General features: G+C 39.5%; 1 long non-coding RNA gene across 13 annotated transcripts in view; it reads right to left on the bottom strand.

Annotated features, from left to right (window-relative positions):
* LOC149220915 (uncharacterized) overlaps window positions 1-25,850 on the bottom strand; it is a 142,323-nt gene that overhangs the window by 88,277 nt on the left and 28,196 nt on the right. Inside the window, exon 2 of one of the 13 annotated variants that reach the window (XR_016248791.1) lies at window positions 1,021-1,102. The exons of the other annotated variants lie outside the window; for them this stretch is intronic. This is a non-coding gene — a long non-coding RNA (uncharacterized LOC149220915). The remainder of the gene's footprint in view (window positions 1-1,020; window positions 1,103-25,850) is intronic. 13 annotated transcript variants of the gene reach the window in all.

Genomic DNA, 25,850 nt, shown 5'->3' with positions numbered 1-25,850 from the left:
AGTTGTTGAAAAAAAGACTCGATGCAAATCCAACTGTGTTGGGTGATATTGATCAAACATCAAAATGGATGGACGAGACTCAACTAGCTGAGTTTGATGTTGATTTTAATATTGACGCCATGGAGTTAGAAAGGGGTTGATCCCAATGCAAATCTAGTAGTCGAACCAGGAGTTGAAGGAAGTTAACCACCAAGCATGGCACATGGTGAGGTTAGCCGTAGTCATGCACCTCGGCCAACTCATTCTTCTAGGTTTGCTATGCCCAGTGTTGTTGCTAATATTGCTACCGAGGTTCGAGAGAAATCCAAGGAGTCCTCAGACTCTGAGCCATATGATGTTTATGTAGCTCTTGGTGATGATCCCATGTCTAATAGTGGCGATGGGTTTGAGAAGTGATCATGTTGTTCAATGATTGAGCATTGTTATATATGTTGATGATATCATTTTTGGAAGTGATGCTAATATAATGAGTCAAAAGTTTGCAACAAAAATGCAAAAAGAGTTTGAAATGCCCATGTTGGGAGAATTTTCATTCTTCCTAGGGTTGCACATTGCTCAATCAGAAAAAGGTATATTCATTTCCTAAACCAAAAATCTTAAGGAAATGTTGAAGAAGTTTGGAATGGAAAATTGTACATCTGCTAACACCCTCGTTGGTCACAAGATGCAAACTAAGCAAAGATGATGAATCTACAAAAGTAAATCAAACCTTGTACCTGTAAATGATTGGTGGCTTACTATATTTAATAGCATCAAGACCTGATATCATGTAATATGTAGGATTGGTTGCAAGGTTTCAATCTACCCCAAAGGAGACCCATGCACAAGCAATATAGAGAATTTTCAGGTATATGAAGGGAACTATGGGCCTTGGCTTATGTACTCAAGAAGTAAAGACTTTGTCGTACTCTTATATACAAATGCAGATTGGGCAAGAAGTGTTGATGACAAGAAAAGCACCAGCGGACAAGCATTCTTCTTGGGAAATTGTCTAATATCGTGGTTGAACAAGAAACATACCTCAATTTCCTTTTCCATAGGTGAAGTAGAACATATTGCAGTAGCAACATGGTGTACTCAGGTCCTCTGGATGAAACAAACTCTGAAGGATATCAAGGTAAATCATGATCTACCTATATCAATTATTTGTGATAATACAAGTGCAATTAATATCTCAAAGAACCTTGTTATGCATTCCCAAACAAAACATATTCTTGTCAAATATCCATTCCTCAGAGAACATGTCGTTGATCAGATTGTAAAGCTGGAATATATTGCTACTACAAAACAGATTAAAGATATATTTACCAAATCCCTTCCCAGAAAGACATTTGAATATTTAAGACAATTGGGAGTGATATCTCCTTCATCACATCAATAAAAGGGAAATTTAAGGTGCAGTTAAAGATTGCAGTACATCAGATCACAACAAGAAGATGAAAGATTTAGAGAATGAGTTGCAAAAGAAGAATGAAAGGAAACAATTGAAACTAATTGAATTGCATAAGAAACAAAATAGGAACTTGTTCCTTTAAATGCATCTTAACTGAATATTACTGAAAGAAAAGGAATTGGATAGAATTGTACAGCATATGCTCAAGGGAAGTAGTCTAAAACAAGGGGAGAAATGCATTTGAGCATATGCATCAGTTCAAGGCGGGGGGGTGAATTGCAGACAAATGGTGGTGAAATAGTAGATAGGGGCAGCCTCATTGAAGAAGTTTGAATTATTGAGAGAAACAAACAAAGGGAGTTAAAGAACTGTAGACAGAAAAACAAAGGGAGTTAAAGAACTGCAAACAAAGTGAAAAATTACAGTCAAGGGCCAGAAATTGCAGACAAGGGAGTTCCTCAACATTGTACAAAGTGAAGAATTGCAAAGTGCATACAATATGAGGAATTGAATTACACACAGTATGAATTGCAGGACATTGGGAGTTCCTCAACGTTGTGCCTGATTTGTCAAAGGTTGCCATCAATGACAAAGAGGGGGATTGTTGCAAATTGTTTTCACTGACGTCAAAGATAAGGGGAGACCATTTAGCATATTCCAAGGTAGGGGCACAACAAAGGCAAGAACAAGGCCAAACCTCAAAATTGAGCCAAGGCTCACCCCTAGAAGCAATGGCGACAAATCTCAAATTTTGGACGAGGGAAGAAGAAAAAAGTCGAAACCTCAAATTTGTGCTAACCTTAGTTTGGGCATAGCATAAAGCAAAACCTTGAAATTCATGGACCAAAACCTAAAATTCGTGGGCCAAAACCTCAAATTTTGGCAAACCTCAAATTCATTGGCAAAAACCTCAAATTCATGGACCAAAACCTCAAAATTAGGTAAAACCTGAAATAAGGTATGGAAAGCTAACGAGGCGGCGAACCTCAAATTTTGACGAAAAACCTCAAATTTATTATAACGCAAATACACCGCAAATCCAAGGATTTCAAGCCTCCATCGTCAGTTAACGGACAAACAAATCCTTGTCAAGTGTCAGTGCATCTATTGGGACCTCGACATATCGGAGCTTTTCACAACGTGGAGTTCACGAGATTTCTCGATATCCCAATATCTCACATAGCGACCTGTGGTCTCGCAATGCTAAGGGTCAATGCCAAAGGACTAAGCACCCCTCGACATATCGCCATATCAACGATTTTGTTAACACTCGGCTCTCAGCTTTTCTGATGCTCCGATATAGAGCATCCCCCAATCACAGCGCCAAATCACATGGGTGTCAAGGTGTAGCACCTAAGAGCTAAGAGCCCTCGAAATATCGGCATATCACCGTTTTCGAAAAAGGCACTAGATTGAATGGTTTTCCCCGATATCCAAGATAGAAGCCCCTAATTACACTCGTAGTCGAGAAGAGCTAAGCGCTAGCTCCCAAAGATTAGATCCCTCGGCATATTGGCACTCGGAGGATTTCATGGTGCAGATGTATTCAAATGTCCCAATATCCAATGCTCGGGATCTATCAACCAACGAAATGGTGGGTAATAGTTAACAAAGAATTTTCACGTCGTTCATACCCCAAGCGACTATGTTTTGCAAGCTTTTCTAGTGTTAAATTTTTTTGGGTGTTTCCAAGTTCCCAATATGAAAAGCACCTGGAGTCGTTGTTTGGGCGTGGTGCAGCACATATGCATGAGCACTACAAATCTAAATTTGGTATTTCAAGATTCCAAGTGCCCCGGGTCACTATATGAGTTGAAGTGAATATTGATGAGGAATTTTGAGGTTCATCCTCCTTCACTTAGTATCCAATATCCCGATATAAACAAAAGGCCTAATAACATATATGGGCATATGTAAGGTGCATAAGTGCCATGTTTTGAAAGGTTGGACTAAAGGGAGCTATGAAATATAAAAGATAAAGCTTATGAACTACACGGGCAATACAAGTATAAAGGCTTGGGACTTGTTATATGAGCACATGAATTGATGCTAAAGCACATAAGCACCAAATTTTTAGAAAAAATGGATGGACTAAAGGGAGCTAAAAATGAAAAACAATATACAGGTTACTGTAAGAGCTTGGCTCAAAAAGCACCATGCTTTGATCAAAGAAGTTAAAAGGGACCACGAATTTTAAAGGAGTGCGCGAAGGAAGTGCCTAGAAAATGTGAGAAAAGGATTGATAGTTGTTGAGGTAAGAAGTGAAAGAAAATAATTAGAAAATAGAGGGTACAACTTCAAAAGTTGGATCTCAAGAAAGTGTCCAGCTCAAAGCCAAAAATTGTGAATGTTGATGAGAGAAGTGTCTGTAGAGCAGTGTCTGCAGAGAGTTGTAGAGACATGGAGTGAATCAAATAAGATTAAAGATCAAAGAGGCTTGAGGTGACTACAAAGAATTGTAGAAGAGCAAATTGGACCAGAAAAAGAAAAGATTGCAAATCAAATATTAGAGGGGATTGGTGTCTTATGTAGGTTATGTAATATCCCTATTGAAGAGATTATCCTTGGGATGCAATTATCAGTTAGGATTTTCAATAACACATGAAAGAATTGTATGTCATAACAGTGTTGCAATACTCATCAATCTATAAAACAAAGATGACCTTTTATTGAATGCATGAGTAGTAAAAATGAGAACTCAAACAATAGTTGATTCCACTGGCAAACACTATAAAGTAGGGCTGATTCAACAAACAAATCATAGATTTATAAAGATCAACAATCTCCCAGTAGGGTTATCAAAACATAATTTTTAATTTTACAAACTGTAGTCGTCCCTCTTGCTACCACAAAATCAAATCAACAAGACTTGATGCCACTTTGCACCCTTATTCACCCTTGCTACCTCAGTCTCTAGAGCAACCAACGACTGAATTTTCCCTTAAACCCTCATTGTCTCCTTATCAACGCCCCTTAGTACACTCGTTGCCTCGGAAGAAGGCTTCTTGGCCTTTCGCTACCCCAGAAACTTAGACCTCAACCCTTCATTGCCTTAGATAGGTGAATTCAAACCCTTTGTTGCCTCAGGAAGATATATATAGCAGCCCTTCACTACCTCAACAAGGTAAATATCAACCCTTCACTGCTTCAAGAAGACAACTCCAACCTTTGTTGCCTCAGAATGGTAATCTTTGGCCCCTATAGTTACCAGCCTTTGCTACCTCAGAAAGATACTACTCCAACCAGAATTTGGTCCTGTAGCAAGAAAGATAGGAGGATTGGCTAGGGTGGAATCTTTCACCATCAAAACCAATAAGAGAAAAGATATATTAAAACCCTCCAAGAGCCTCAACCCAAATTCAAGAAGAATAAATCCATGATGATCATAATGATTCTCCCTTCCTTTTATAGATTCTCTTTGGGGCTTTTCCCTCCTAAATTCAAATTTGAGTGACTTGCAAGTTTCCCTCCATTTGCCCCAATTTAATTTTTATTATCTAATGTTACCTAAGTAACATTAAATAATAATTCCCCCTTTTTAAATGACTATAGCCTACAGGGTTAAATAGGCTACTACGTCCTTCCTTGGGCAATTAATTTGAAGAGGACATTACAGTCCCCCCTTCCCGACATTGCTTGTCCTCAAGCAATTGGATATTTCGGTGTTGTAAGATATGTTCTCCTTCCCACGTGGCATCCTCCTTAAACAAATCCTTCCACTTGATAAGATATTCTAAGATCATCCTGCTCCTCAATCTCCTCTCTCAAACAACCATGATAGCTTTCAAAATCAATACTAACTGCCCCTCCTTGTCCAAAGGGGGTATCTCGGTTGAAGCAATAACCAGTTGACTTGTTGCTTTCTTGAGGAATGATACATGGAAGACATTGTGGATTTTGCTCCCCATTGACAATTCCAACTCATAAGCTACTTCAATTCATCTAATTATTTTGTAAGGCACATAAAATCTTGGTTTTAGTTTCTTTGCCCCACTTTTCTTGAGTGAATATTGTCTATATTGCTACAATATTAAGAAAATTAAAGTCACGCTCTACTCTATGCCTATTCACGTACATCTTTTGTTGGTTCTAGGCGGCCTACAAATTCTCCTTAAGGACCTTAAGGATGTCCTAGCTTTCCCATATCCAATCTTTGGCATTGGGATCCTTGTTATCCCCAAATGCTAAATCAACAAATTATGGAACTTCATACCCATACAGAGCCCTGAGTGGGGTCATCCCAATGGATTGATGATAAGTGGTGTTGTCACAGTGCTCCCTGAGATGTAACCATTTGATCCATGCCTTCTGCTATCATGACACATAGCTACGTAGATACCCCTCAATCCATTTATTCACAATCTCTATCTGGCCATTTGTTTGAGGGTGATAATTGGTACTAGGGGTCAATTCCATGCCCACCAATTTGAACAGCTCCTGCCAAAATACATTGATAAACCAGCTATCCTGATCACTAACTATATTTTTAGGGAGCACATGGAATCTAAACACCTCCTTGAAGAACAATTATACCACTTGTGTTGCCTTATAATCTATCAAAATTGCAAAGAAATGTGCGAACTTAGTCAACCTATCAACTATCACGTAGATGCAATCCTTGCCATATGCTTTGGTAGACCTGTGATGAAGTTCGTCAATATGCTCTCACATTTCTACTCTGGAATTAGCAAGGGTTGTACCATTCATGTAGGACGAGTATGCTTGGGCTTGTTCTGCTGGCAAGTCATGCACTCTCTAACGTGCCTCAACACATCATCCTTGAGGCCTTTCCAAGAAAGCTTTTCTTTGATCTACTTGTAACTTTTGAAGAACCCCTGGTGCCCTACTAGTGGTGTGTCAGGTGCGGTCTTCAAGATCTTCTCTTTCAGTGTGGACTCAGGGACCAAATATAACCAGCCTTTATAGAAAATGACCCCATCTACTATTTTGTACCTATCATCCTCGACAAGACCATCCATTAACTCACAAACAAACTTTTTTTTGGAATATTCCACCAAGAGGTGTGCTTTCCAATATCCTGCGATCTTCCTAAGTGAACACGCAATCGATTTCCTGAAGAGTGCATCAGCCACAACGTTCTTCTTGCCCTTCATGTACTCAATATCAAAATCATAGGCTTGAATCTTACTCATCCATTTTTGTCGTCTTTCATTTAGGTCCATTTGTTCTAGAGAGTGTCGTACGTTGTTGTGATCTATTTTGACCACAAACGTGCCCCCTACCAAGTATTTACTGAAAGTAGTCAAAGCGTGCATGATGGCGAGCATCTCTTTGTCGTAGATGGAAAATATCTTCTCTAGATCTCTAAGTTTCTAGCTTTTGAAGGCTATCAAGTGTTTATATGCATCAACACAGCTATTATCCCCTCACCCAAAGCATGAGATTCCAATACAAAGGCTTGGCTAAAGTCAAGAAGTGCCAGCACCCGGCACAAGCTCGTCACCTCTTTGAGCTTGTTAAATGCCCTCTCTGACTCCTCTCTCCACCCGAATGCCCCTTTCTTCGTCAAGTTTGTCAATGGTGCACCTAACTAAGAGAATCCCTTAACAAACCGCCTGTAATAGCTGCAAATCCCAAAAAATCCCTACAACTTGGTAAGGTTCCTAGGTGTGGGCCAATCCAATATGGCCTGTATCTTCTCCTAATGTACTTATACCCCCTACTCATTGATCACGTGGCCTGAGCAAAGGATCTCAGTCATCCCGAACTCACACTTTGATGCCTTGGCATAAAGTGACTACTCCATAATACTCAAAATCTCATCCAAATGTCCCAAATGCTCTTCCCATGTTTTGTTGTATATGAGGAGGTCATCAAAGAATACCAATAAGAACTTCCTTGACTGTTTGTTGAAGATGTGGTTCATGCATGACTGAAAGGTGGTTGATACATTGGTCAATCGAAATAGCATGACCATGAATTCAAAATGCCCATAGTGGCAACTAAAGGTTGTCTTATGCACATCCTGCTCCTAGACTCAGATCTGATGATAACCTGATCGACGATCAATCTTCGAAAAATACGCGACACAATGCACATCCTCCACGTACCATCGTTTTTCTTCACCAAAACTACTGATGAGGCGAATGGACTCAAACTGGGTCTAATGTTGGCCAACAGCTAGCAATTCCTTGATGGCCTTTTCTATCTCATCCTTGAATTTCTTCGAATGTTTGTACGGTGTGGCAATCACTAGTTTGGCCCCCTGCTCTAGCTCTATGGTGTGTTCAAAACCCCTGCCAGGAGATCTCCCTGGGGGAATCTCTCCAAAAACCTGATCATGCTTATTCAGCAATAACTAAATATCTACCTGATATTGTTGGTTGTTATCTGATGACTTTTGACTCGTAAGTAGACATTCTGCTATGCAAGCTATATCTCCATGCATGAATATAGCCTCCATTCTCTTAGTTGATACAATTCAAGGATCGCCAATGGACATACCCCTCATCACCACCTTATTGCCATTTGTGGCCTTGAATTCCATCTTTGTTACCTAGTAGTTCATTGAGAACTTCCCCAACGAGTATAATCATTGTACCCCTAATGTAACATTGATGTTTGCAAGGTCCACTACATAGAATTCATTGGTAAATGAGTAAATGTCCAGTGTCACATTCAAGCGTTGAATCCTCTGTGTGCATGTTATGTTGTATCCATCAGCCACCAAAACATTAAAGCCCTCAAACTCTTTTGTGGGGATACCTCATTTTGCCACCAAAGCTGCATCAATGAAGTTGTGAGTTGCCCCATCATCAATCAAAGTTGTGACTCGTTCTCCCTGTATCACCCCCTTGATCCTGAGGTATAGTATCTAGGGACTCCATAAAGAGTGGTGATAGTACCAACCTTAATTCTCGTACAAGGTCTCTCATCCCCTTTAGCTTCCACATGACACTGCTCCCCCTCTGAATTGTTCGGTTCATTGCTTGGTGTTAGCATTATATCTTCTTCATCATCATTGTTTGACATCACCTCAATATAGTGGACCTTTCCCTTGCCCAAGCATTTGTGACCCAATTCCCATGGTTCCTTGCAACTAACGCAAAGTTTCTTCCTTCTCAGCTATCTTTGAGTCTCATCATCCAACCTATCCTTCCTAGCCCACACTCTCTGAAATGGCTTCTTATCTTTGTTCTTCCAAGTGATGAGTGGTTTGGACAGAAATTTAGATTTAGGTGTTGCATCTTCTATGTCTTGTGTCCTAGTAATGGCATCTTGTAAGGTGATCAATTTGAAAGCCTTGACCCAACCACGGAGTGGTTCAGCTACACCTTCTGTGAAGAGCGTGATCAGCCTCTGTTCAGATATGTCTGTCACCATAACAACTATTCGCTGAAAATTTGAAATGTAGGCATCTTGTGTTCTGGTCTGCTTGAGTTGTGCTAGCTCCTTGAAGTGTATCTCTAAATCCTTCCTATCAAACTAGTCTATTAATATTTGTGTCAATTCCACGTAAGAAGTAATGTTGGAATGTCCCAGGGTGACCAATTCGTGGTAGCACCGTTCATGAGCTTCTCCTTCCAAATGCAAGGTGGTGAATTTGATGGCCTTTGCTTCCAACATTGGGATAAATTGGAAGTAAGTGTCTAACTTTTGTACCCAAGACCTTGCTGAGTATTTGGATGACCCATCAAAGTTGGGGATGGATAGTTTCCCAACCTTGCACAATAGATCATAGCTCTGTTGCATGCCCATATTATGATCCTTGGGCCTATTTTTGTACTTAATGTTACAAAACTTTGTAAAGGTCATAGATACTCAAACATCCTCTCCTACTGGCGCATACTTCGAAAAAAAATTGTTTTTTTTGTAGTTCCTTGGTTTATTGCTCCCTGACCATCTAGAAATGAGGTAGTACAGGTCCAGGGGTCCTCCTACTAGTTGCCCCTATGTTAGTTTGTGCAAAGATGTTAAAAGGACCAGGATTATGGTTGTTGGTTCCTTCTACCAGACTGTGGTTCCCTCCATTAGATCAATTAACTCCATTGTTAGCCACATTACTCAGACTTGCCAAAGCCTAGGTAAGAAGTTGGGCCATCTATTATTGCCCTTGTGACATCAGTTGGGCGATATGTCGTTGCCCTTGTGCCATCAGTTGAGCCATCTACTATTTCCGTTGTGTCATTTGCTGCTACCCTCTTGCTATCTCCCCCAAGATGTCTAAGGGGTTAATCTTTGGTGGTTGCTCTTGCCTGTCTACCATGACTGAATTGTTGGTACCCTTCTTTTTCCCAATTGTAACATTTTCCCTAACATTTGAGGGCATCCAAAAATCATATGCTCACAAGCTAGCAAGATTCACAACTCTAATTCCACTGTAATATCTGTTTTGGAGAGATTATCCTTGGGATGCAATTCTGAGTTAAGGTTTTCAATAACACATGAAAAAATTGTATTTCATAACAGTGTTTCAATACTTATCAATCTATAAAACAGAAATGATATTTTATTGAATGCCCAAGTAGCAAAAACAAGAACTCAAACAACAGTTGATTCCCCCAGCGAACACTATAAAGTAGGGTTGATTCAACAAGCAAATGACAACTTACAAAGATCAATAGTCTCTCAGAAGGGTTACCAAAACATTGTTTTTTAACTTATAAATTGTAGTCGTCCCTCATGCTGCCACAAAATCATATCAGCAAACCTTGTTGTTGCTTTGCACCCTTAATCACCCTTGTTGCCTCAGTTTGACTCTCTAGTGCAGCCAACCCCTTAATTTTTCCTTAAACCCTCACTGTCTCCTGATCGTGGCCCCTTAGGCCACTCGCTACCTCAGAAGAAGGTTTCTTGACCTTTCGCTGCCGTAGAAAATCAGATGTCAACCCTCTGTTGCCTCAGGCGGACATATACCACCCAATGTTTTAAGATTCGGTCATTTTGAAACCGACTCGACCGAGTTGGTCCTAGTCAAGGCCTCACCGGGTCGACTCGGCCTGTGAACCAGTTCGATCGGCCAGGGTATTACCGAGGCAACCGAGTTGTCTAACAACCCAACCGACTCGATAATAACCCGGCCAGCTCGGTCGAGTCCGAGCCTACTCGACCGGGTTGGATGACAGTGGCCCGTGAACCAAAAAAACAACGATTTTATTTTTATTTTTTTCTTTTGGGGGACTCCAAACAGGTTTCTAATTTTGCTATAGTGTATTTGGGGTCCATTCCCCTCTCCTAAACCCTATAAAACCCAACCAACCCCTCTCATTTCCTCACAGCCATCTCATGCATTTGAGTGAGAATTTGAGTGCGAGTTTGTGAGGAGTTGTGGAGTTTGTTTTTGGAGCAGCAGTGAGGAGTCTTGGGCAAGCATTGTATCAGGAGTGAGGAGCTTCTTGGGAAGCCATTTGGAGCAGCATTGAAGAGTTGGTTTCTTAGAACAACCTTGAGGAGGCAATTTATGCCTGGAGGTATTTTTTTCACTGTAAAAATTGTTTTTGCTTATTAATTTTTATGTGCAAATATGGAAATTGAAAAGAGTGTTTTTTGTGAAAGAAATGAACATTGAAGCAATGCCATTTATTTTGTTTTCATTTTCAGATTTTTTGCTTTCATTTCCAAGTCAAAAAATGGCACCTAGAGTAAGAGATGTTGCTTGGGCATATGTTGAAATGGTTGATAGTCAAATGCATTGCAAATTTTGCCATAGAAAAATTAAGGAAGGTCCTGGGGGCATTAATAGCAAGAAACAACACTCGGCGGGGATTAGAGGCCAAATTACTCCATGTGAATCAGATAAAATTAGGGAGATTAGGAAGGAATTGTTAGCCAACTTTGAGAAATTTAAAGAAGAAAAGGCTAGGCAAAAGGAGTTAGAGGCTGAAATTGGGAGGAAGAGGAAGATACAAAAAATGTTGGCTATGTTATAGCGCCATTTACCACTCTTGGTATTTGTGATGCTTGGTTTATGGCCTAGGGCAACCCCTCCTTCCAGACTTGGTCTAAATATATTAAAAACAGTGTTTTATTTCCTGTACGCTACTTTGCCTTGAGCTAAAAGCGTGTACATGCGGGTTAGTCAATACCCAACCCGCGTATATGTATTAAAACACTTAAAAAAAAAAATTCCTTAATTATGGGCGGAGTTCACGGGTTTTACCTGTTGATTACCTCCTATTGGTCGTGGCCCAACTGTTTCCCAACTAAAAAACTAATTGGGAGAAGTATAAATAGACTCTATGGGAAGGCCTTAAGGGAGAAGAAGAGATAAGAGTTATTATGCTGAGATTATCCCTGACTAAGTCTGATGAATCCATGTGCCCCATGCACTTCCCCAAGCTTCGGGAAACCCTTGTTTCCTTCATTATAGATATCCTTCCTTTTGCTTGAGATATCATGGTGTTGGTTATAGAAGAAGATTGTTGAAAGCTGGGATAGGATGAATCCGGAGGATGGTTCCACTTGGAGACAAAAGAAGAAGACTCAAGATGAATTCTCTCCATGTTATTTATAGCTTACTGCAATAAAAGAAATGTTGTCTTGTTTCCGAAATTAAATATGTTTATGCATCAAATTATGTTTTAATTCATATATGAATGATGTTTTGATGTATGATCAATCATTTGTTTATATGATATAAAGTCAATTTAGTGAATATGCTTTACTTCTATACTACTATCTATGTTCGAATTGAATGAATTTCAGGTTTGAAGAACATCAGGAGTTGCAAAGGGTCTGAACCCTGCGGGACCTACTCGAACGAAGGAAATCCAAGTACGGTCGCTCTTACGTAGTTTGATTATATAAGCATTTTGCCTAAGCTATATGAGTGTTTCTTGTTGTAGTTTGCTTCTACTCTGTTGGGGTTCTAACCCAAAGCCCTAGGGTGCTTCCACCAAAAACAAGCTACCAACCCCCATTTTGATTTTGAGGGTTCTTCCTCTATCACTTGTACTGATGCATCCAACCCCTTCTGATATGTTCCTCCCTCTTTGGAGTCTATTCAAGAAAAGGGTAAGGGTAAAATGAAAAAGAAGGGTGATATGAATATCAAAAGTTATTTCACTGTCACACCCTCCTCTCCATCAGATGCAAGTGGTCCTCAAGCTAGTAGAACTTTGCAGCCCACATTAAATGACCACTGGAAGAAAGAATTGAGGGAGACTGCTTGTGATTACATATGTAGATGGTGGTATGATGTTGATATCCCCTTCAAGGCTTCCCGTTCACCATATTATGAGCCTATGTTTGATGCCATACATGCTGTTGGAAAAGGCTTCAAAGGCCCTACTATGCATGAGATAAGGGGTATCGTTTGCAGAAGGAAATTGCCTCCATTAATGAGTATTTGAAAGATTTCAAAAACTCATGGGCAAGAACAGGATGTACCATCATGTCAGATGGATGGACTAATCAAAGAAACCGTACCATCATAAACTTTCTTATCTTCTGCCCACAGGGAACCATGTTCTAAAATCAGTTAATGCATCTGATAAGGTAAAAGATGGAAAATTGTTGTTTCAGCTATTGGATGAGGTTGTTGAGGAGGTGGGGGTAGCTAATGTTGTTCAAGTGTTCACAGATAATGCCTCTAACTATGTTCTTACTGGTAAACTGTTAGAGGAAAAACACAAAACCATCTTTTGGACCCCATGTGTTGCACATTGCATAGACCTCATGCTTGAGGGTATTGGCAAATTAGATTGGGTCAAAAACACTGTAGATCACGCCAAAAGCATAACAAAATTTATCTACAATCATTCATGGATTTTGAGCTTGATGAGGAAACACACAAGGGGCAGGGATATTATTAGGCCTGCCATTACTAGATTTGCTACTCATTTTTTGACATTGCAATCTATGCTTTCACAACATAGAAACTTGCAAAAGATTTTCTCCAGTGAAGAATGGAATCAAAGCCAGTGGTCTCACAAACAAGACAGCAAAGAATTGAAAAAGAAAGTTAATGAAAAAATATTTTGGAGAAAGGCAGCAAAGATTGTGAAGCTTGTTGAGCCACTAGTTAAGGTGTTGCGGTTGGTGGATGGGGAAAGATTGGCTATGGGATTCATTTATGAGGCTATGGATCAAGCAAAGGAGCATATAAAGAGGGCATACCAGGATAAAGTGGCTAAGTATGGGCCCATTTGGGCAATCATTGATGAAAGATGGAACAATCAACTCCATTGCCCTATACATGCAGCTGGGTATTTTTTGAACCCACAGTATCATTATAAAGCTAAGGAGACATGAGCTTTGAAGGGGGGTTAGAGATGGATTGATTGATTACATTGATCGCATGATCCCATTGGAGTGTGATCAGCTGGAGATACACCGACAGCTCACAACCTTCAGCAATGCCTCAAGTACCTTTGGGAAGAACCTAGCAAAGATTGCAAGGGAAGCAGATGAGCTAGCTGAACAAAAATTTCAATTTTCAAATTCTTAATACTTATTTTGTTAAATCGTTTATAATTTGAAAGTTGGATATAATTTTTAATTTTGTTGAGCTAACTCATTACACTCCTGTGTTTTTTGCAGCACAATGGTGGGAGGCTTTTGGTAGCCATTGTCCTGAATTGCAGAAGTTTGCAATTCGTATTTTGAGTCAAACTTGCAATGCTACTGGGTGTGAGCGCAATTGGTCTGTCTTTGAGAGGATTCACACAAAGAAGAGAAACCATTTGGATCAAAAACGGTTAAATGATCTAGTCTATGTCCAATACAACCTTCGGCTCAGACGCAACCAATTGTTGAACAAAAGACCTGATTCAGATCCCATTGTGTTGGAAGACATTGATCCAACATCAGATTGGGTAGTGGAGAGTCATCCAGCAAAGTTTGATTCTAATGAGGATATTGATTATGAATTACAGACGATAGCATCACTCGAACATAATGTTTAGTTGAATGCAAATCCTGATCCACTTGTACTAGCCTCAACCTCAAAGCCAGCAAGTCCTCCAGTTGCAGGCACTTCCTCTGCTCAGCCACGACAGAAGCACATATCTCATCTATCTCAGCTTGCAGCTGTTGCGCAGCCTGCTAGTGCTACCACTTCTACAGTTGCAATTGGAGATGGTGATGAGGAGGAGCCATGGGGCCCCTGTCTGACTCTGATCCAGAGGTTGATCCAGATGATCTTGGCTCCTCTAGCAGTAACCAGTAGTATTGGTCACAGTTTACTTTTGTTGTAGAGGCCATTTGTAGCCTCCTTGGTTATGTGTTTTTGTTTTGATCTCTATATCATCATCATGTATGTATTGGACAGTGCATTGGGTGCCATTTCGATATAATGGATATATACATGAGCCTACTTTGATCATATGTTGTCTTCTATCTATATTCTAATGCTGTGTGTTTGGAAACATAAATGAAAATCTTTAAAATTATGTTTTTTTATTATTAAAAAATATATTTAATGTATTTTTTACAACGACCGAGTCATTGAAATCAAGCTAGCCGAATCGATATCGAGTCAGAGTCGACCCTCGGCCAAGTCGGAGTCGGCGTTGGAGTTTTAAAACATTGATACCACCCCTTTGATGCCTCAAGAAGACATATACCACCCCTTCACTGCCTCGAAAAGGTGAATACCCGCCCTCCACTACCTCAAGAAGATATATTCCAGCGCTTCGCTACCTCAGCAAGGTAAATATGAACCCTTGGCTACTTCAAGAAGACAACTCCAGCCCTTTGTTGACTCAGAATGGTAATCTTCATCCCCTCACTACCTCAAAAGGTCAGTATCTAGCCCTTCGCTGCCTCAAAAGGATAGTCTTCAACCTTCATTGCCTTAGAAAGGTAGATACCAGCCTTTGCTGCCTCAAAAAGATACTCCTCCAACAAAAATTTGATCTTGTAGCAAGAACGGTAGGAGGATTGACTAGGGTGGAATCTTTCACCACCAAAACCAATCAGAGAAAAGGGGTCTTAAAAGTTAAAACCCTCCGAGAGCCCCAGCCCAAATTCAAGATGAATAATAATCCATGATGATCATAATGACTCTTTTCCCTTCCTTTTATAGATTCTCTTTGGGGCTTTTCCCTCCTCAATTCAAATTTGAGTGAATTTCATGTTTCCCTCCATTTGCTCCAATTTAATTTTTATAAACTATGTTACCTAAGTAACAGTATATAATAATTCCTCCTTTTTAAATGACTATAGCCTATGAGGTTAAATAGGCTACTACATCCTTCCTTGGGCAATTAATTTGAAGAGGACATTACAAGTTGGTGACTATAAAATAGTTGAACGCATTGGTGTCTCCTATAGGTTGGTGCCTATAAAATAGTTGAATGGATTGGTGTCTCCTGTAGGTTGGTGCCTACAAAGCATTGAGGGGATTGGTGTCTCCTTTAGGTTGGTGCCTACAAAAATTGTAGCAGTAGATTGATGCCTACAAAGGTAAATCAATTAAAAGAAGTTTTGCAAATTTTTCCCTCATGGGTCTCCATGTGTATCATGTGTTCTATGTTCTGGTTATGAGTTTGAATTTTATGGTGTTTGAATGTTTTAAATAAGTAAATACTAAAAATTCCCCCGATCAGGGTGTGTGCCCAAGTACGTCTGTCAGCGATGGTTCCCAGGTCAACTAAGGGACGGGTACTATCCACCACATCCCGCACGCTCATGGCGATGGGTGCAGTGGCCTCCCGCATGACAATGGACAGAGGGCAATGGAGAAGTGGCAATCAGTGCCAAGGTAGTGACAGAGGTGGGAAGGACATGACAGGAGGGGTGATGGGACAGAGAATGGAGGGAGCGGATTATGAAGGAAGGCAGGGTGGTGGGAAGAGCATAGTTGTTACGGGAAGACGGAGAAAAGACGCAGCATACCAGGGAAGAGACCAGCAAAGACCTCTACGCATCAGCTCCAGGTATGTTAACTGGCCTTACACATCTAATGCAATGCTTTCTGTGCTATTCCATGGCAGGGGGATGAGAGAACAGACCAGGGAGGGGAATTGGGGAAAAGGTGGGGGAGACCTCTGCATGATGGGAGGGAAGGGAATCGGGTCCGAACCAGAAACCAGCACTAAGAGAGATAATCGGGGTTGGGACCTTGAGAAACCACCTGCAATTAAGCAGGATAGCAGGATTACCAGGGAGGGAGGGGAGAATGTAGATAAGCATGAGCGAGGGAAGGAAATTGGGAGTGGCAGAGAGGAGCGGAAGCTGCATAGGACAGAGGGGCGAGGGAAGGTTATGAGAATGGGAGTGTTGGTAACCTGGCTCGATGGGCTGGCGGTGAGTGTTGTAAGCATAATTTGAGTCGGGCACCAGGTCATCACCCCCGGGAGCAGAGGAGAGATACACCAACACCAAAAAGGTGGAGAGGCTACCGCTTGGCAGGTGAGTGGCACTGATAATTCAGGCAGAGGAGAGGCGTCGCATCCTTGGGCAAAGGGGCACCGGGGCAGAGGCAAGTGCGGCTTGAAATGTGAGGGGAGGGGAAGCAGCAGCAACCTGGAACGGCTAGAACATATACTCTGTGAACTAATGCGAATTGTGTGTGAACAGGCTCGCACAGCAGAAGAGATGGCTAGACCATCTCGTGGAAGAGGACGAGGCAGAAGGGGGAGGGAGCTGCCTAGAGCAGCAGACCCAAGCACCTCAGAGCCAAGGCATGGGAGGAAGCCAGTAGAACGGCTCATCAGTGAAGTGGCAACAGCGTATAGGGTAGGAACAAATGCAGGCATCCGCAAGATTTTAGAAGATTGGGAGGAACAAATAAAGGAGGAGTCGGAATCCGGAGAGGAAATGGAGAACTGGCAAGAGGTAATCGCGGATCCAGGGAATACTAGGGGTAGACTCACGCAGTTTAAGCAGACTCTATACTTGTACTGGCTCATGAAGAGCCTTCTGGGGAAGGCCATGGAGCAACTATCAATGGGGATGGCCATGACCCTCCAAGACATGCCAAACTACAAGAAAGACCTGCAGACCATTCAATTCCAACTGTGCAAGCAGGACATCTGCCTAGATCGTATTCAAAGGCATATCCCTTGTATTATCGAGTTGGCGGATGCACCAGGAGACTCAGCCGAAGACCCGGCTCCAGTGGACTCAGCCTCAGAAGATCAGAAGGAATAGTCAGGTTCCAGAATGTTTTTTGGTTTCTTGTGGATAGCATTTACTTTTTACTGATGTATGCTTATGATAGATAGAAACTTAGACTCTTATCATGATATAGATACATATATAGCTTGGGTTGATCGCTTGAAACTATATTATTTTTGGATGGCTTATAACGAGGATAGGTGGCCAACAGACTTGGTTTCCCACTGGGCAAGTTGAGGCCACCTATCTCATTCATGTGGTGTAAACTTGTCTTTTATAAATAGAAAACAGAAGGTCCTGCCAAGATTTACAAAAAAAATATATATACATACTAAAAATTGTATTATACTGATTCACCCCCCATCTCAATATAGTCATGAATCCAACAATCAAGAGTCGTACCCTTTGGTTCAAAACAGGGGATGAAAACACACAAAAAAATCATAATTTTGCAAACTGAAGAAAGATCAAAAATGCCATCTAAGCTATAAATATGTCAAATGGCAAGCCTATCACATCTTTTGAGGACATCACTTCCATTGGGGTCCAACACTTTCAAATACTTTAAAAGGAGATTCTCATGCATCCATAGATATTGTTCTCTGTTATGGAATCAGCTCACAAAAAGATAGATCAATGCCTTAGAAATAAGCCTCTTCGAGGGGGCAACTTCCTTTACATTACACAAATGAACAATTCTTAAATGATACAAATGACAAGACCTCCCTTCTATATACAGGAGTCTAAGGGGTCATAATATAATCAGAGCCGACACAAAAATAATAATGTAAGGGCACAATAGTAATAATAATGGGCTTCTATGGGACACAATAATAACAATATGGGGCCTACATGGGCACAACAATATAATAAGGGGGTGGTACTAATAACAATAAGGGGTTCCACTAGTAGTATAGGGACCTAACATGCCCCTCTCCTTCAAAAAGTGTTGTCCTCAACGCTTGAGTAGTTCTTGATGCTTCTGTATAAAATTCTTCCACTTGATGAGATACTCTGAAATTGATCGATTTCGAGCTGTCGAGTTCTTGTTTCTGTGATTGCTCCAGGTTCCAATATGATTTTTCCTTCCTCCTCAAGTTCTAGCAATATTGTTTGAACTGGGATCTTCTGCAACTTTGAATGAGTAGCCACACTTCTTCGTCCTTCTTCCATTCATTCCTTGCTTCGTTTATCCAATCTGGTTGGATAATAGAAATAGCACAAAACAATGCTTCCACATCGTCATCCTTTCTTGAGAGTGCGCTGCAACAACATTTTGCTTCCTTTCTTGAGAGTGCACTGCAACAACATTTTGCTTCCCTTTTTTGTAGATGATTTCAAAGTCATAACCCAACATATTTGTGACCCATTTTTTCTGTTCTTTTAAAGATAATCTTTGTTCTAAAAAGTATTTAAGAATATCATCATCCATTTTTACCTTGAAGTGTCTTCCCATTAGGTAAGGTCTCCATGTCTTAAGTGCATGTAGTATTGCCAACATTTCCTTCTCATAAATAGCTTGCTTGATCCGTAGCTGTAAAAATACCCAATCGCCTACATCAAAACTTCTTTTACTGCGATGTTGATTTGTTTGTTGTTTCATTCAATTCTGCACCAAAGTGGCATTATCCTTTAAAAGTTGGAGAACTTGTTGTTGATGCTCGATGTGATATTTCACTGCTTGAATCTTTTTTTCTTGATATGTCCTTCTATCTTGAGAGTTTGAGGAGTGGTAATTTCTTCCAATCCATTACAAGATATGGTCAGATTCATTTCTTGATGCTCGATGTGATGTTTCACTTCTTGAACATTTTTCTTCTTGATATGTCCTTCTATCTTGATAGTTTGAAGAGTGATAATTCTGGCCAATGCATTACAAGATATGGTCCAATTCATTTCTTCTTTCTCAATGTGATCTTTCACTTCTTCAACCTTTTTCTTCTTGATATGTCCTTCTATATTTCTTCTATCTTGAGAGTTTGAGTGGTAATTCTTGCCAATGCTTTACAAGATATGGTCAGATTCATTTCTTCTTTCTCTGGGGTTGGTTCCTGGTGTATATCCTCTTCTTTTGACGTTTCTTGATCCTTTTCTTCCTCCTCTTCACAACCAATGTAAAATAATTTCTTCTCAGCACACTTATGATCTTTAATGTATTTGTTATCACAATTGTAACAAAGCCCTTTTGCTCTTTTTCTTCCAATTGTTGTGGTGTTAACCTTGTAGGTTCTAGAAGACTAGGAGAAACAACATTTCCATCTTTATAGTTGTGACGGGTAGAATTCCTTGTTGCCATAATTTTTCTTTCCACTTTTCTTGCCAACCTGAATGCCTTCTCCAATGAATCAGGTTCCCAAAGACGAACCTCATGTTGAATGTTATCCTTTAAAGTCCATATGGAGACATCAATCCTATGCTTCTCTGTAATATCATTTTCGCTTATATTCAATTTTTGAAAGTCCTCAATGTGCTCTTTCATTGAACACTTTTGCTTGAGATTTATCAATTGGCTAAAAAGAAAGTGTTTCTCTTTGTATCCTCATAACGTGTTATCATTTCCTCCGTGAAAATTGACCACATAACAAGTGGTTTACGAGAACAAAGCCATTTATACCATAAAAATTGATCTGGTTCTAAATATAAAGATGCAATACGTACCTTTTGTAGCAGTTGCACCTCATGTAGATCAAAATATTGCTCCATCTGTAGTATCCAGTTTGTTAGATCCTTGCCATCAAACTTCCTCATATTGCCTTTTCTTGATTTTAGGAGATCGATCTTGAAACGACTGCAACTCTATAATTTTGGATCTTCCAGTTCTGAAATCACGACCTGCAGTAGCCCTCTTCGTCCTCCTTCCAATGCCACCAATCTGATCGAAATTGGATTATCCAAGAAAGAGTTATGCACAATCTCCCAAGATTACCTGATTATATACCTTTTCAGAAGAACAAACTTGTATGAAGTGCCACGTGTCACTGTTTTGACCTTTGGATCTGAAAAATATACACAGAAAACTACAGTCTGTGCTCTTTCTGCAACTTCTTACGAAATTTCACTCTGATGCTCAAAAAGACAGTTATGACAATTTTCCCCAGGTCACCTATTTGGGATGTAATTCGGGAGCCTACAAAACCCTAAATGTCTTAGACTATATCTCCACAAATATAGCAAAACGAGATCTGCAATTTGGGTCCGAGCTTTCCCACGATTTCGACTCAAATGGGTTTTAGTTTCAAAGTGTGAACCGTCGTAGAAAACAAATTATAGCGAAAATTCCACGATGACCTATTTGAGATGAAATTCTGGAGCTTGCAAAAACCCTAACTTTCTCAAATCATATATCCTACAATATCGCGAGACAAGATCTAAAATTCGGGCCTGAGGTTCAGAACGATTTCGGCTCAAATGGGTTTTTTTTCACTTCTGAAACGTCGCAGAAAAAAAGTTATAGCGAAAATTCCATGATGACTTGTTTGGAGGAGCAAAACCCTAGAATCCAAAGCTCTGATACCAAATGTTATGAAACCAACTCACTAAAAGATAGAAAAGATAGATCAACGCCTTAGAATTCAACCTCTTCGAGGGGGCAACCTCCTTTACATTACACAAATGAACAATTCTTGGATGATACAAATGACAAGACCTCCTTTCTATATATAAGAGTCTATGGAGTCATAATATAATCAGAGCCGACATAACAATAATAATGTAAAGGCGCAACAATAACAATAGTGGGCTTCTATGGGGCACAATAATAGCAATAGTCGGCTTAACTCCTTATAGTTTTACTCAAATGCCACATGTAGGCACTCATTGGATGCGGAATTTAATTCTACATCCAATGAGTACCCACCCTACATACTTTTTGAGTAGACCCACATCGAAAAAAATGAAAATACATGGGTGTGCCACATGACATTACTTAAAAGTATGCAAAGTGTGTACTCGTTGGATGCAAAATTAAATTCGCATCCAATGGGCAGTTACACTTAGCATTGGAGTAAACATATAACAAGAGAAGCCAAAAATAAAATTAAAGAAAAAAATAGTTTTCTTTATTTTCCTTTAAAAATTCATAGCTCTTATTTTATTATTTTAACTATTATTTTATTATTTTCCTTAGGAGGCCCATTTTAAACCTCAAACTTCCCCTAATGCTTACCTCTTGCTAAGGTATATGGATGACTCTACTTAAAAGTATGCAAAGTGTGTACTCGTTGGATGCAAAATTAAATTCGCATCCAATGGGCAGTTACACTTAGCATTGGAGTAAACATATAACAAGAGAAGCCAAAAATAAAATTAAAGAAAAAAATAGTTTTCTTTATTTTCCTTTAAAAATTCATAGCTCTTATTTTATTATTTTAAAAATTTAACTATTATTTTATTATTTTCCTTAGGAGGCCCATTTTAAACCTCAAACTTCCCCTAATGCTTACCTCTTGCTAAAATATATGGATCATAATGGCAGAAGTCACTATTGGAGAACTTTTGAAGGCTCTTCATAGTTTTCAAAAGAATAGAAGCCCCAGCCCTGACAGTCTTCCAAAAGAAATCTATCTTGGCTACTTCAACTTCTTGGGAAATGGCGTCTTAAGAGTGGTGGAATACTCCAGAACTTCAAGACAGATTATATCTGCCTTCATCTCGACCTTCGTCGCAATCATCCCAAAATATGATAATCCCTGCTCCTTTGACCTTTTCAAACCCATCTTGCTTTGTAAGAGAATTTATAAAATCATTACAAAGATTATAGGCTATAGCGCTGTAGAAAACATCTCACTCAAACAACTTGGGTTTTTTGAAGGAAGACAAATGCATGAAGCTATTGGTGTTGCTCAGGAAAGCCTTCACTCCATTCATAATAATAATAATAATAATATCCATTTTTAAGGTCACAGCCAAGCCAGACACCATATTGGTGTATGAGACCCCCTTGTTTGTGGGACAAGGGACCCACCTCCGCACAGCGATTTGACTGCTAATTCTACGAAGGCATACATACTCTACCCCCCTCTGGTTTTGAACCTATGACCTCTTAGGAGGAAACACATGCTCTTAACCATTAGGCCCACTCAAGCTGTAACATGCAAGCAGAAAGCGGTCAATCTGAAGGTTGATCTCTCAAAAGCCTTTCATAGAGTGAGTTGGTTATATATCAGGCTCCTTATTCACCTGGGCTTCTCCCACTCTTTTATCACTTGGACCCAATTTTGCTTCATCTCAACCTCTTTTGCACTTATGATCAATAGCTGGGCCTCCCCTTTTTTCAAGGCAGAAAGGGGATTACAGCAAGGTTGTCCACTCTCCACCCTTCTATTCCTTTTTTGCGGAGGGTCTCAATAGGCTAATCCATACAGCAATTGACTCAGATGCTATGAAAAGCATTACAGTTAGCTCTTCTTTTTTCATATCTCATCTGCTTTTTGTCAACAATATCCTTATCTTTTGTGCAGGAGATCTTTGATATTTGGATCAACTTAAAGAAATTCTCTCTACCTTTTGTAAATCCACTTGCATGAAAATAATTAAGGACAAATTCTCCTTATCCATTTGGGGAATGTTGAAGCTGGGACAGCAATACATAGCACAGCTTCTGGATATGTAGTTTCTAGGCACAGATGAAGGCACGAAATATCTTGGCTTCAGCCTAAAAGAAAATTTTTACGTCAAGAATGACTGGATGTGGCTTTTTGCAAAAGTAGAAAAAAAGGCTAAACACCTGGTGCTACAGATTGCTTTCTAGGGCGGGTTGATTGGTCTTGGTAAAGCCTGTTTTGGAAGCTATACCTATCTATTGGACCACACTATTCTAGACAAAATTCAACATGTCTACTTTAAAGTTTAAATTCATATAGTCTGAATCTGCTGCAAATAATTCTCTGGTCCTAGCCACAAGGAAACAACTGGCCATACCCCAAAGTCTTGGAGGATGGGGACTGATAAACATCTTCATGTTCACTAAATCTCTTGCTGACAAAAATGTTTGGGGATCGATTCAAGGATCGGGTCTTGGGCATAGGTACTTCAGGCCAAATACTTTCCACAGGAATCTCTAGTGCACTGGATCGAGAAACCAAGCAAAAGGAATTTGGCTCCTGTGGAAAGTGGGAAAGGGAACAAATGTTTTGATCAGGAAAGACCCATGGATTAGAAGTTAAAATAATCATTTCCTTCAAAACCAAATCATACAAACTTTGAACAGGGAAGGTTTTTTCTTCTTAAATTAAATTTGGTAAGGCGATATTATAACTAGTCAAGGTTGCTAGCTATCTTGGCAGGAGGTGGGTATAAAACTTTAAGCAAAGATTAGGCCCTTCACTAGACATCTTATATTTCAGCCCTACAAAACGATTTTGTCTATCCCTTGAATCAGGAGGACCAAATAATCTGGTCTCCCAATCCCACTGGTTGTTAGAGCCCAAAAATTGGCTAAGCTACATTAGCACAGGAAGTGGAGGAACTCCCACCTCCCTGGTCAGGAAAGAAACCTTGAAGATTAAGTAGACCACTTAAGGCCAAGCTCTTTATGTGGCTACCTCTAAACAACAAAGCACCCACATGGGACCACCTGCAAAGAAGGAATTTCACTGGGCCAGGTAGATGCAACTTGTGCAAAGGGGACTTCATATCTAACACACAACTTTCCTTGGAATACACATTCACAAAAAAAGTCTGGCGAGAAGTTCAAAATATATCGATCTACCACTGACTTTGGAGGTAGATTCCATAAAACTACCCTAAACAGCTGGTTATCAATTCATTACAGAAAGGACATAAAAACTCTGCCTCTGATCATAGCCTGGGGTATTTGGCTGGCCCAAATTCGCTCCCTCTTTGAAGACACAATTCCTTCCCCCCCACACTGTTATTCAAAGTCAAGCTATTCAAACTGTTTTTTTTCAAATCTTCTCCTCTACTCCAAGATATCCAAGACAAACTCCACAATTCAAAAAGACTCCCATTGGACCTTCTTTGATGGCACTGCACAAAGAAACCCATCCCTGCAAGGAGCAGGGGGTATCCTACATCTCTCTGAGGTATCCTCTGTTTCTTTTCCAACAGATATTGGGCCTGTTACAAACAATCTCAGTGAACTAATGGACCTAAAACTCTCGCTCCAAATCACCAAGGAATATCAGATTTGCATATTTATGAGTGAATGCTCTCTTCTAACTATCAACAGGGGTGTTCTCTATGCAAAATTACACTCTCTTACCATTATTTCAAGACATCAAAAGATCTGCCAGCTTTTCTCTCATCTCTCTTTCTCACATGTTTACAGGGAGCAGAATCAAGACAAACAAATTTTCAAAGGATGGAGTGACATTGGATAGAGGAACATGAAAAATCTTTGACTAGGGCCCAGGAGGCTCCTTCAAATATCTTCATCCTTCTTGGCTCCAAATATGATTGATTGATTGTCTTACTCAATGTGGATCTGGTCTACAATATTTGACTTTTTTTAGAACTGCACTTCTAAACAGTTTCTTTATGCATATTACAGTTTATTTTCTGATCTCAAGGGAATGGATTGGAAATTTTGAAGATGTTCCTGCATAGGGTTTTTGCTCTGTCCCAAAAGAAAATTTCTCAGGTACTCAATGACGTATTTATTAGCTAATCTGTTTTGAACACCTAGTATTAATGGGGGCTTTTTGGGGACAAAAACCCATAGGAATGCCACAGGTATATGCAGATCTAATTTTGATACTTGTACCAAAATAGATCCATCTTAACTCTAGATCTACCAAGTGCCAAGAGGGATCAAATCTCTCAAGATGCAAACCTCTTTTTCAGTTAAAAAATTGAGGAAAGGTTAGCAACTTGAGAGATTTGATCCTGCTTGACACTTCATAGATCCGGAGTTAAGATGACTCTATGCTGGTTATTTAAAATATTATTTATATTACATATAAATTTAACATCTCTATATATAAAAATATTCATTTTTAATTTTATTAAAACCCTCATAATACATATAGCTACATACATATGTGCATGGCATTTTTCTTTGACATGTTTTATAATTTGTTTTATTTTGATTTCTTAATGTGATATGTATAGCATAGATTATAGGTACATATCAAGAGAAAGATTGATGTAAGTATTAAGTCTTTATATGGTTATTAATTAAATTTAAACATCATGTTTTGAAATATCATGGTTACAAATATGCATTATCATTGTTAAAATTTATTTTAATGTATATATTATGAAATTTTTCAAAGAAATTGCCTATAATTTTATTAATAAAAACAAAACTGCAATATATCAAGTTAAATTCAGCCTACTTAATATTCTTATTATTACTTTTTTACTTTTTAATATTTTTTTAATTGGATTGTTTTATTATTATTATTATTATTTAACACTTCACTACAACATCTTATCTAACACTTCATTGACCTAACACTCCACTACAACATCT

The sequence above is a fragment of the Pinus tabuliformis genome, chromosome Q (assembly GCF_031772625.1).
Source record: "Pinus tabuliformis cultivar Carrire ecotype Pingquan chromosome Q, CPIR1, whole genome shotgun sequence".
NCBI lineage: Eukaryota > Viridiplantae > Streptophyta > Pinopsida > Pinales > Pinaceae > Pinus > Pinus tabuliformis.
This window is presented reverse-complemented; position numbering and strand designations above follow the sequence as displayed.